The sequence below is a fragment of the Bombus pyrosoma genome, linkage group LG8 (assembly GCF_014825855.1).
Source record: "Bombus pyrosoma isolate SC7728 linkage group LG8, ASM1482585v1, whole genome shotgun sequence".
NCBI classification, from domain to species: Eukaryota; Metazoa; Arthropoda; class Insecta; order Hymenoptera; family Apidae; genus Bombus; species Bombus pyrosoma.
Window position 1 is genome coordinate 1,069,795 of NC_057777.1, and position 13,880 is coordinate 1,083,674.

General features: G+C 47.7%; 1 protein-coding gene across 3 annotated transcripts in view; it reads right to left on the reverse strand.

Annotated features, from left to right (window-relative positions):
• Positions 1 to 13,880, reverse strand: part of LOC122570234 (cytoplasmic polyadenylation element-binding protein 2-like) — a 55,995-nt gene that overhangs the window by 21,051 nt on the left and 21,064 nt on the right. The window lies entirely within an intron of this gene.

The following is a 13,880-nucleotide window of genomic DNA, read 5'->3' on the forward strand; positions in this document are numbered from 1 at the left end:
AGATTTATCCTCGAAAGGTTTCCGATAATCACAGCGAGCGATCGATGATAAAACAAGTGGAAGAACGCGCAGGTTCCGTCTCGGATCCAACGATAAATCAGCGCAGGACTCGCGGGAAAAAGTTATCGCGTCGAATTCCTTCCGCCCGGTGCAAATTAACGTTTATTCCAACGTCTTATCAGCTTCGGCAGATATAGCCAAGAAATGCGTCGCAGTTTTCTTTTTAAAGGAAGCCACTCACACGGCTCTCAAACTGGTTACGTGTTAAATCGTAGGGAACTGCGTTTTCTGTTTCGTCAAATTCGAAGAATCGCGTCACAGGTGCGAAAGATAACAATTTCCCTGTTCGTTATTATTGCTTGTCGTTGTCAGCAAATTATTCGCACGCGTTTTTCAACGTCGCGTTTGAGAAAAGATTAGAATTACGCCGCGTAACGGCGACTCGGCGACCGACTACTCTCTTCCTACGTCCGTTTCCCGTTCGCGCTCGTGGCAGCCATAACACGCAACGTATTGCGACACGGAACGACGCTATGCGAACAATCGATTGTTCGAGGCTTTCTGAAACGCGCGATGAAATCGATGCTACGTTACGTAAGCCGCAGGCAAACGAACGTCAGTTTTCGGATGGAATCGAAATCGACCGTCGGTCGGTTCGATCGGCGAATTTAGGCGAGCGCTTGATCGCTTCTCGCGTTACATGCGTCGTGCACGTCAAAAACCAGGATATCCGAAGACAAACGCTCGCCACCGTTGCTTCCGCCTCGATAAATCCGGGCGGGAACATTCGCGAATTAAGATTCCTTGAAAAATTAACATTTTTCGTACGGCTGTCGTCAACGGACGACGAGACGAAGGTTTCGCGAAGCGTAGCTGTCTCGAACGAACGACGATGTAAACACATTTTCTGTGTGTACACCGATCTTGCGTTTACCTCGTTCCTTTCTTTCCGTTTACGGGGAACGATTAATGAAAATCTAGAGATGCCTGAAGCATTAAAATCCTATTTACCGATCAACGACGAAAACAATGCATTCGAACACGAATACGATCGACGAATCGACACGTTATCGTGGCCATCGTCGTTTCCTGGTATAAACGCAACGCTGCGTCTCCGGCAAGCGCGAGCTTAACGCAGCAACGATCGTTTTACTATCGCGTTGCTCGATGATTCGATCGGAGTGGTACGCTCGACGAAGGTCGACCACGCATTACGTACGTTATTTACTTGTATCCCCACCTACTTGGCTTCTCGCGATACTAGTTCCTGCGAGATACGAAAAGCGTTCGTACGTTAATGGTGCATCGTCGAGTCGGTTTGAATCGGTTCGAGGTGGAATTCTACTTTGACGTGTCTCGCAACACGATCTCCGATCGTTCCTGTCACGACGTCTACCTGGTGAAAGTGTTAGATAACGATTTTATTCGTGGCACGCTGCTCTGGCCTCGAATCGTACCGACGATTTAAAAAAAGAGATCTCTCGTTCTGCTGCGCTGTTGCTTTACACCGTGGACGAAACGCGAGCAAACTCGCCACATTTTTATTCGTTTCTCTCGCACCTGTGCACTCTGTGTACTCGTACGTACTCGTTGGTCGCAACGATCGTATTCTCATTTCGAAGCGGCGAAATGACGGCGAAGACGGTGCTTTTAGAACAATCTCGAGACACCGGTTAGAACACGGCCTATTCAATTAGACTGGCATCGGTGACATAACGCGAGCCACGATACGGATGTGCATATTAACCTATTTAGCTCCGTTACACGCGGACAATGCATGATCCGCGTTCTGTACGATGCGAGCGACTCCGAAATGGACGCGGAACAAGGTGGACGTGGAATGGAATTAGACGAAATTCAAATATCTCGCGCCATTACGTGCAAGGCGGTAGACGCAACACCGAACTACCTAGTTTCGCCAAGTAGCGTCGATCGGATCCGCGCGTACGTAACGGACGCACGTGCGCGTGAAATTCTATCTCGTATAAAATTCTTTCTCTTTTTCTGCACGAATTTCCGTTCGAATGGAATCCGCGATATTATTATCATCGCCATTGACGGACGAAGCGCAAATTGCTGGTTTCGAGCATCGAGGAAAGCAAAGGAGAACGGGCGAGAAGAGTACGAAAAGATAGCTAATTGATAATCGCAGAAGAAGTAGAACGCGAAACGATCCAGTCGAGTATTTAAGATTAAAGGCGAATTCGACGTAAATTCGATATTTACGTAGACGTTTATCGCGACATTATACGCGTCGTTGAACGCGTTTTGCGCGAACAATCGCCGTGCACTTTACATAATCTTTGACCCTGCATCTCAAATACCGCAGAAATATATAGCCTCGTTATCTCTCTCGCTTTATCCTCGTCACTCTTCGGCTCCTTCCGTAGTTATAAATATTACCGAGTTACGTTGCTTTCTTCTTTCGAGAGACACACGCCGCTCTGTTTTTATACGAGCCCTCCAGAAGTCACGAATTCTGTTCTGTACGAATTCCTTGATTCCGTTGGTACACGAGTTATACGAGTCGCGCCGAGAGAAACTCGTCGTTCGTCGCGAGACGATGACGCACGATGCTTCACGAAAATATTTGAACGCGTTGCATACACGTAGAGGTACCTATCGGCCTGTTAACCGGCCACGGTCAATTCCTTCCACTTTCGACAGGTTCCTGCCTACCGAGCTCCGTTTCGTTAATCGGTCGTGCAGCGAAAGCAAAAGTAGTCGATGAGAAAGCAGCGACCAAAAAATCCGCACGAGCGAGACATTTACCGAAGCATCTTTCGTTTCTCTTGTCAGAGAAATCGATTCGATGTTCTTTTAGATGGAAGAAACATCCGATTAACGGTATAAACGTGGACGGATTTTCTTTTTTCGTCGAGCCGGTTTCGCATCCTAAATTTGGACGAAATCTGGTTCGCGTCGAACGGTTAACGCCTCAGAAACGCTAGGCATCGTTCGAAATAGAAAAAGACTTGCTATCTACGGAATGCAAGCGCCCCGTGCATCCGCTCCGTTACGATTCTATTCCGGTCCTCGCGAGCAAACCGGTGAACTGCTAGACCATGCTCGACTAGTACGGCGTCTCTACGCGCCTCTGTCTACCGCTCAACGCTGGAAATTCGAATTTCGACGACGATCAGCGAGAGGATTCTTCTATGCCCGACGTACGTACAAATATCAAGAGCGCGCGCGTCTAAAAATTCGAATTCTAAGAACGTTCATCGTGGGCAAGAAGAGGCGTTGAAAAATGGTCGGAAACAATGGTAATTCGGTAATAGGTCCACAACCGTCGAAAAACCGTAGAGCGAAGGGATGCGGGTAATTCCGGGGATCGAACGGAGGGGACGAGGCTTGGAGGAAGATTCGAACGAGGTGGGGTGGGCGAGAGAGAGGAGCCAGGCTAAATTTAAATGGCCCGGTACTACTCGTGCGTCGTTAACGAAACGCACTTGGCTGCCGTATACGCTGTTCCCCGGTCGTGCTACTCCCCAGGACGTAGTACGCATACAGACATGTACGCGTCGCGTGCACGTGCGTCGAGTCGGCCGATCAGCTGGCCCGCATATAAGGGTTTCCACGACCCTCTCTCCGGCGGCGATTCCGTCCGGGTGTCCGTGCGTTTGACTCGGCTTTCTCCTACACTTCCGGCGCTCTGCGATTCGTTTACGCACAGTTTATTAACGACGCTGTTTCACAGGTTGTCCTATGCTGAAAGTAACGCGTGCCATCGCCTACTCTGTGCGAGATCGGGCAACTCTCAATTTTACGCGTGAAAACGCGAGTTCGCCGCTGACCGGTCAACGATACGTTCCAGGCTGGGATTTCCCGTACGAGTCGTATATACAGTTTGGCAGAAGATACGCGGATCGAGGTCGTAAATCGAAATGCGAAGAAAAACAGCGACCGCGAACGTTGCCACTCTTTCGAATCTATCTTGGAATTTGCGATTATTCGCGATAAGTAAATTCCTCGAGACAGATGATACGTTGTTTTCCGAAGTTGTAGGATACGGAGTAGCCAGGCTACGAAATTGGCAACTTTTTGAAAGCGAGCAGTCGATCGATTTCGTTTCCGAGAAGTTCGTACAAATGTCAACTGGAACGCGACAGACGAGAATCGTCGAGAGAGGCACGTTCTACCGAGAGATTTCTCCAAATTTCTATTTTCTTGCGTGGAAAAAGTAGCGGAGTATTAGGAGAGCGTGAAAAGAGGAAAAAGTGAGCAACGCGAGAAGGGGAGAGAAGGAGAAAAAAAAGAGAGAGAGAGAGAGAGAGATGGTCGGGAGAAAAGGTCGGATTCGGCTTACAGGAGGGTGGCTGAAACTATGCGATCGATAGTTGAATGCCCTCCAGTTGACATGCGTAGCCCGTACCTGCTTCGCTTACGGTTCACCCCCGATAACTTTTTCCCCTCTCTTTCTCTCGGTCTTGTCGTTATCTTGCCTTTTAACTGATTCCGTTTTTTTCTTTTTCTATCTCCGAGTGAATATGCCATCGAAGAAAAATCGCTCGATAACGCACAGAACGTACGAGTCGACGCTATCGACGCTAACAGCGAAACCGCCGGTCGACTAGCGCCGAACTCGACGCATGGAAATTTCCATCCAGACGAATTCTCTTCACCTTTGCTTCGCGCTTCTGTTCCACGTTCCACGTATATTTGTACTTCCTTCTCCGTATTTTTTTCGTTTTCGCCGGGCCGATCGATGCGCAAAACATATCGCGGATTCGTGGAAAGGTAGCGCGCTTTTACTCGCATAAATTAAATCCAATTAGTTGCACGGGTTGACATTAACCGGCGAAATTATGCGATAAAACGATTCAACGTTAATTGGCCCGAATTATAATTACCCTCGTGGTAATAAATAGCACGAGCAAGGGAATTGTTATGATCTGTAAAAACGTTATATATCTACTCTGACGACAAACAATGTTATGCACGCATATATGTTAATTCGACTGCTATATAATTCGTCGTGATTAGAGTTTGCCACTTGTATTTGTCAGAGGTTTTAAATACTTGAAAAGCGAAAATATAGAGGTAATAAATAAGCAAAGAATCGCGTAAATTGATAAGTAAATATTGTGTGCTAATGCGCGGTTAATATTTACACGACGCTGCTGTAACGTCAGCGTTCGTCGATGCATACGTGTGCGCCTGTGCGTGGCATAGATCTGTTCGTTTTGCTCCAAAAACTCGCACGTAAAATGCGGGGGAGAAAGGTTGGAAATCGCGTTAGCAGAACGCCGCTCTGCGTGCCAATCGAAAACGTAATTTACCGTTGCAAATATCGTACACGTATTTCGTGCACGTTTCGTACGATGCGATTGTAACGAATTGCAAGAAAGCTGTACGAAACGAAACGAAACGAAACGAAACGGCGGAGAAATTATGGAAAACTTGGGTCGAGTAAAACGCTTTGATTACACGATCGGTTCGCTGAATCGCGCGGCCTTATTATCAAGATGTTGAAACAGAAACGTTGGCGTTATTGCTAAAGAAGGAAATCGATATCTTATCGGGCTTTCGCGATAACATCGAATATCCTGCTCGCAAAACCGTACATATATACGTTTCATGTATTAAAGTACAAGTTTCTTTCTCTCCAAAGCGTATAGGCAAGTTGTTAGGATGTAGGTCGTAGATCTGTAGATTTCCAAGTTACGGTTTACGCGAAAAGAGGTCAACGGTAATGCAAGGTGTATACATCCAGCTGATCACGAATTCACCGAAACATTTCGCTTGTTCGCGCGTCAATGGAAACGCGATGACACGACCAACTTTCTTGCGGAACAAGCCGCTGCCGTTGGTAGCGACGGAAACAAGAGTTCGTATAATGGCGCGGTTTATTACGATTCATAGTTAGCTCGCGAAAGGAACACGTATTTCGTAGAATCGTAGACGACGTAAGCGTTCGTCGGAAGATTCTGAAAATCAGCGTTAATTTTTCTTGCGACAATTATCTATCATTTCTGTAATATAGTTCTATCGTATTATTATTATTATTATTATTATTATTATTATTATTATTATTATTATTACTATTATTGTTGTTGGTAAAATTACGTAAAATCATAGTCGCACCATCGACAATCGCAATACAGGTAACCGATGAAACGTCCGAGCCTTCGAACGCTACCATTCTTTTTGCCTATGCACGACACGTGCACTAAAACGTACGAGTTATATAATTATTCATTGTTACTTACGTAACGCCGTAATCGCCGAGCGAACCAAAGGAATACGAGATAACGGAAATGCGAAATACAGTCGACGATACGTCGTAGGTAAGTATACCTACTATGTAAGTTTCTGGAAACGGATGGATCTCTAATTGTAAGCTTCGAGTCGAGAGAAACACACGTGCGAACAAACAGGGAGGAGGAGGAGGAGGTGGGAGGGGGAGGGAGAGGAAAGCTCGGTGATGTAACTCGATTCATCGGTAGACGCGAACGAGCGTGAATCGAAAGATCCCATCTGGCAAAAATTCAGCCTGCTACGATTTATTTTTGAACGATCGGTTCCACCATCGACGAAACGAAGTTCGTCAACGAACAACGGCTCGTTTTCCACAGGTTCGTGTTCGCGACGTTCGACGGTGGATTCGACCCGATCGTAACTAGCCAAAATAAAACGTTGCAAGGAACGGTCACGATGTCCGTCTCGTTTTCGAAAGTCGGTCGAGGCTGTTGCGACAAGGGACAAGTGGTTGAGAAACAGCGCGAAGGAGAAAGGGGCATTTTGTTCGACGCGAAAGAACCAACTACGAATCGTCAAACGTTGGTGTAACGATAGCTCGTGCGTAATGTGGATATCAGGTCCAACATTCGATGGGCAAGGGATCGTCTATTCGCGATAGCCCGATATTACATATACAGCTAGAACAGCAAAGGTTTCAGTTAAGGTCGCTACGATCCCCTTCGTCGTGCATATTTCTCATCGAATCGACTACCCCGCTGTTGCCAGACCTTTGAACGCTCGGAATCTAACGCGTTCGCTTTGACCTATGGAACAACATCCGCCAGAATAATTCTCAGGATTTCAAATATCGCGATACGCGTACACACGGAATAATACGGAGAAACGCGAACTGATCGAACCTTTTTCGAAAATCTCCGCGATTTCCTGCGCGTTCTCGGAAAACAGAAAACATGAAAGGGAAAAGCTTGCGAGGAAAGATTACGTTCGCTTGTTTCGACGTAATCTTTCGACGTAAAGAACGAGGAATTTTTCTATGGTCTCTCCGTATATCTACTCGTTTACGATCAACGATACGGTTCTTCGATCGACAGTGTCTCGATCGCGATCTTTCCTTCTTTCTTGTGTCTTGTAACGTTTGAACGATAGCGCGACGATAGCGTAAAGCGCTGGAACAATTGCGGCGTGAATAAAATATGGTAGAGAGAAAAGGAAACGAAAGGTAACCGCGGTGAGGCGTTACCAAAGAAAAGAGGCGAAAGAAAGCGCGAAGGGCTAAGCAACCTGGATCAGAATGCATTCCAGCACGAAGTACGTGCAGCAAGAGGTTTTCCCGAGGGTTAGAGTGTGAAATTGTGCGGGTCAGGCCAGGTCAAGGCACTCTATCGGCGAGCGAAATAGAGGGTGAGCTAAAAATCGCGACTCGCGCTACGAATCGATATTGTACCTGTACGATTTCGCGAATACCTGTCTCGCGCGCAACGATTCGAGAGCAAATTCTTGAAGATTGATTATAACGGTACGATTGTAAGGCGCGTTAGCACGAACATCGAGTCGCACAATTTGAATAAAAACGAGATGACGTAAACGAAAGACGAACGATCGTATTAAGTAAGCGTAATATCGCGAGATCTGGAATGCTATTCGTTTCTATTAGAGCGTGCGTACGTGGTCTCCTCCGGTCGAGTGTGAAACAGGTGCGTGGCACCCGACGTACCTGAGGGACGAATCTTTTAAACTTTAAAAGGACGTTCTTTCGCGAAAATCCACAATGGAGACCGTTCAAGCGTTTCGACACGATACGACGCAAAACGATTCATTACGATAGCAGAAGCGTGCGTGACGCGGACATCCCTCTTTGCCACGTGCACGCGTAAACACATACCTACACATTCGTGCGTTTGGTATCACGATTGTCATCGCCCATCGTCGACTTGTTCGATTCAACGCCGTTCGAAAATAGCAATGATATCTCTTTCGGTTATTCTAATTTGAAAGTACTTGAGAACACGCCAGTTGCCATTAAAACGTAATATCAATTATCGTGGTCATTGATGGACGAGCAAAGTAGCGCATTTTCTACGTCAAATTGCATAAACAAGGAGAAAGGGAAAAGAATGAAGGACAGAATGGAAATTTTCGAACGCGCCGTTTCATCCTGGCTTGGAAAGTTTTTGATACGTTACGACGGGCACAGTCATCGATGAATCGTCATAGAAAGCTGTGTATGTGTGTATAATATATATATATATATATATATATTTGATGTTGTTTATCAACTTCCCCTCCTTTACTCCCAACACGCCATCGTTTGATGTTCTTTAGTAATATACCGTCCCTTCCCTACTCCTATCGTAGTTACAGAAATTAAAGCACACGTATAGATACTCGTTACGAGATTAAAAAGAAACTTATTCGAAAGGGAATAGCCGCAAAGGATGTACGCAACGTTAAGGGGATTAGCTCGAGACAAAAAGAACGGTGAAAAAAGAAAAAAAAAAAGGAAAGAAAAGAAAAGAAACGTAGCGCTCGCGACGACGAAGAGCGCGAGGCAGGATGCGCGGCTACGCGGGTGCGAGGTGCGATCACGTGGCGGGACACGCGTCGACGAACTCTCGGCTCGAGCCGAAAACGGGCAGGCTGCACGGAGTGTGGTTGCGTCACCGTGCTCCGAACCCGTGATCACCCCGCGCGGCCTCTTTGCGAAATTCGAGAGAACCTTCGAACGACAGCCATACGCACGACACGACGCACCAGCTTAGTCTCGCTCCTGGAGGAAGCGAGTACGAACGATCTCGTTCTCGTTCGACACGGCGACTAACCTACGACAAGTTTTATACTCGACAAGTACATAATATAGGCACCTTTATTGGGGAACGTGGTAGTCCAGATGTCGGCGGTTGAAGGTGTCTCAGCCGGCGCAGCGCCGAACGCGCGAAACATCTTCTTCCGCTATATGGATTCGTATGGGTGCGACTACGGTCGCTCAATGAAGTCGTTGAATCTTTTAACGCGAACGTTTCAACGAATTTTAATTCGTAGGTTACACCAAAAATCTTTTCGACTCCGTTCTCGTCTGGTGTCGTTGGTTGTTAAACTCGTTCCCCGGTCCGTCCACTCGGCCCGGTCACGATGGTCGCCGCGCACTTTGAACCTCACCTCGGCGAACGACTCCTCCTGATTTTCGATAGATTCGGCACTACGCGGTTGACACGGAGCGACTGCACGCAACAGGACGTGATCAGAGCATCGGAAGTTTCGAGTTTATGCACAACACACATACGGACAAGAACGGCACACTAACGGGCGCGAGCAGCTAGGCCGAGCACCGGAGCACCGGAGTACCGGGGTACCGTTTGCCGATGAACCCTAGATAAAGTTTCCTCCTCCTCCTCCTCCTCCACTATCGAGTCACTTAGCACACACTGGGGCGATCTTTGATTCCACACTGCTACCCACCGCGCACTTTTATTCTTATTCCTATTTTTCCTTTCTTTCTTCCCCTACCCACCCTCTCTCTTCTCACTCCTTTCTTTCTGTATTCCTTCTCTTTCTCCGTGTATCTTTCTGCTTTTCCGCACTATCCTTCCTCGTATCTCACCGAACACGCAACCAAATCAAACACGTATGTAGTACACGTAGTGTCGCTGCTATATCACCCGTATCGCATCCCAAAGACGAACGAACGGCTGTAAACGGTGTATCTGGATTAACACAAAGTTAAGCACATGTCACGGCCGACTAGGCGAGAGTATTAGTTGCTACGTCGTTCGTTTATACGATAGCAGTCGAACGAACGGAAAAGTTGTCGCGCGCACTTTGCTTCGATTCAACACGTTCCTCGGCCGTGGTCTCTCGAAAACAGATCGTCGTTCTTTCTGTTTGCACTTTGCCGCTTCTTTCTCGGGTACTCGCTCCGTCGGCTTCGAACGAGCGTACGCGACACAACCGGCTATTTGTTTTTAGAAAAAGGCGTGGTTACGGTTACGGTCGGCTGTGTGTTACGTTTCCGACTGCGATTGCGCGGCGTGTGAATACGACGTATGATGCGCGCTGTCTGAAGTTCGCTGAAGGAATGGCCGCTCCGCGATGGTCCCCGGCCCCCAGGCGTGGGAGGAAGCTGGTAGCGCGCGGAGGTGCGGCGCGGCGAGGCGAGGCGAAACGAACGTGGTGGGACGAAACGAAGCGAGACCAGGCGAAGAGAGGCGAAGAGAGGCGAAGAGAGGCGAAGAGCGGCGAGACGAGGCGAAGTCCATGCGGACATATATGTACGCGCGCGATGTGTGCGCACCTACCGCTTCTACTCTGTTCTGTGTCGACACGTCGACGTGTCTATGTGGTGGCGTTCTCGCGCGCCGGTGTCCGTGTCCGCTGTTCGTCTACGAACGAGCGCGACAGAGTCGGAGCACGCGCGCGAAAGGGATCGATGGCGCCGTGGCGAAGCTACCCGACCACTACTCCATCGGAGCCACATCGAGCGAAACGCTACTATACGACCAAAGGAGATACAGGAGTCGTCCACGCGCACACGTTCAGTTTCGCGCACGTACACGTGCGATCGCGGAGAAAGAGAGAGAGAGAGAGAGAGAGAGAAAGAGTACGTCAGGGACAAACCAACGGCGCGAGTCAAAGCGAGTTCGAACGATGTATGCGAGATACGGCTCGATGACGTACTATGAGCAAGTGGACGGGAGAGCGAGAGGCGGGACTCGTACCGCAGGGACGTAAACAAAGTCCCGAATACCCCGATGTAAACCTTACGTGTCGTCCTATTTGACGCTTCGTGGCTTATTCGATGTTTCATCGCGATCGTAAACGTAACACGAATTACCGATAAGTCTGAATCTGTTGTCTCACCTGTACCTAAATCCAGCCATTAGGAATAAAAAAAAAACGGGTTCGGTGGTCCCGAAATACGATCTCGAACTCGCGGTTACCATGGGGTTCGGGCAGAGTTCGTGTGGAAAACGATCGAGGGTAGAGAATTTGATAAAAGATAAAAATGGAAGATGGAGGACGGGGCACGCGTGTGCGTGCGTAAAAACACAAGCGGAAGCTATACGACGTATATTGTACGAATGTAATGGAAGCAAAAATGGGAAGGGATATATGTTGTTGCGCGTATGTACGCGTGTATGTATATGTACGTGTGTTGATATACAGATAGATAATCTTATAAGCGTACGTGCGTATATAGTATACGCACGACCCCTTGATAGTCGCGTTGCCCCCGTTCGTGTTTCAGCATTGAGACGCGATGACTCAAAAACAAGCGTGTGCGTCGCATCAACGTATTAGTATAGCGTAGCGCGTGCATCTATCGCCGCCGATGTACATACGTAACTTCTTATCTAGCCGTGCATCGTTCCTCTGTTTATTCATTTGTTTTATCCTCCGTTTACAACCCCCTGTTTCAACATCTATTCGAATTCAAGCGTAGCATTGATCCTTGAAATACGTATTTTTGCACCCTGTCGAAACGAAGAAATTAACGGAGAAACGAATTCGTCGTGTTCTCTTCTCGTATGCTGTTCAAATATATCGGTGTGGAAATAGATTTCGCAGCCATTCAGCCACTGTACGGTCAACGCTTTGTCGAAAGGAACGAATCTAATCGATCGGAAGAATCTCGAAATTAAGTATAATACATTCAGCGACAGTCGAGCGTAACCTTAACCGTATTATACAAATGAAAGAAAGAATCGCGGCTGAATATCGTATCGACCGATTCAGCCGCGATCTTGAGGTCGTTTGGCAATCAACGAACAAATTGTGCGTACATTATCGCCGAAGATCACGACTGCATCACCGACCGGAGAATAATAAAAATGTTCTAATATTTCGTCCAAGCCTGTACAACGACGACAACGACGACGACGTGGAAGAACTGGATAATACGCTCAAGGTTGTTCGCTCACGAGTGCGCTGCTTATACGAGCGTTTCTGCATCCACGTGATATCGCGAAATGCGCGAACGTTGTTTCGGCGCTTCGTCCGGTTTCTTCGGTTACGCGTCGAATCCGTCTGGAAATCGAGTCGAATTTGTCCGCCGCTGACGTCCCTTTTCTGCTACCTCGCGCATTCGGAATTCCAAGCGATCCATCCATCCCTTCCTTTCGAATCGTCCAAAAGATAACATTTGCAAGCATATACGCGTATAGGCGTCTATGAAAGTGTTTCGAGACTCGTGAACGCATATCGCGGTTCGATCGAGATAAAGCTTCGTCATCGTTACGATTTCTTTCTGTTGGTAGATGGACGATATTGCGAATAATTACGTAACATCCCTGTAACCTAACATTCCTTGAACGTACGACCGTACTTAAGCGTATCCAGTCGGCATAATACTCGATCGATAGCTAAAACGTATTTGAACTATCGGATTAGTCTCGTGGACGAGCGAATCGATGGAAAATAGTTTTTCGACGAATGTTACGCAAATACATCGGCCGATTTACCTACAAACGCGTAATACAACCTGTAGAAGCCGGCCACTCGTCCAACTATCGCAAACTCGTTCGAGTAAACACCTCTGATTCGTTGCATCGATCCTAAGCGATTATGCACGGTTCAAGGCATATGGCAAACATCGTGCACATGTGGTAATATCTATATGTAACGCTGTTCCGACGGCGAGAGGTGTACCGATACGAAGGATACTTTAATCGATGTTCAAGGTTAAACGGCAGAATTATTAGCGCTCGCGCTTGTTGCGACACGATCGCGGTTGCTCGTGCTCGTCTCGCGGTTCGACCAGTACCACACGCTGATATGTAGACACAGTGTGTCGGCATTTTGTGACGCATAGCCGTTACATAATCGTTCAGCGTCGAGACGAGCAGCGCGTGGTATAGGTCCTCGTGCTCGATCATCGCCGATCCAATTCGAAGAGTTCGTTGTTCGGCAAATATTCGAGCGATTAAGAGATTTGGCGAACAACAGCGGAAAACGGCGAACGAAAGAGCAGCGACGAATAACGCGGCAAATTGTTCCGCTCAAACACAGACGCTGTTACTTCACAGCGGTTGAAGGGAAATTGCAGAAAACGAATAAGTCGATGCAGGGACATACGAAAAATTAGAAAGCGAATTCGGTTGTTCGCGTCATTCCGTGTCTTGGAATCGCGCGACGTTCCAATGTCGTCGTATTTCGTAACCAATAAGCTGGCAACAGCTCAGCAACGGTCACCGATCGAACCGTCGTTAATGAAAACTCTAAACAATGGCCAAAGGAGGGACGAAGGAATTTGCGTACGTAGCTTGATCGCGAAAATTAGTGCATGCATAAACGAGGTAACACGCGCGCGCTTGCGCGGTACTCCACTCGATCGAACTGCGCAACGGCACGATGGAATTTCACGAAGCGGAAACTGCAGTCGTACAATTTCGAAACGTATCTTGTCGTAAATGAGCAAATCCGCTTTTCATCGACCATCTTTGTAACGCCAACGCGCTTCGACATTTCACCGTTCGCAAAACGAAAGAAAAGCTACCGTAAGCCGGACGTATAATTCGTACGCGATCTTCCTGGCAACTTTTTATCTCGAACGTAGGAAATATCGATCGTTGAGAGATATCGACGTCGAGAGGAAATGGCGAGGAGAAAAGCAACGGACGGAACGTTCCTTGGCCGAAACGGTTGGCCCCTAAGCTAAAATAAGCGGAAGTAAGCAGCACGAG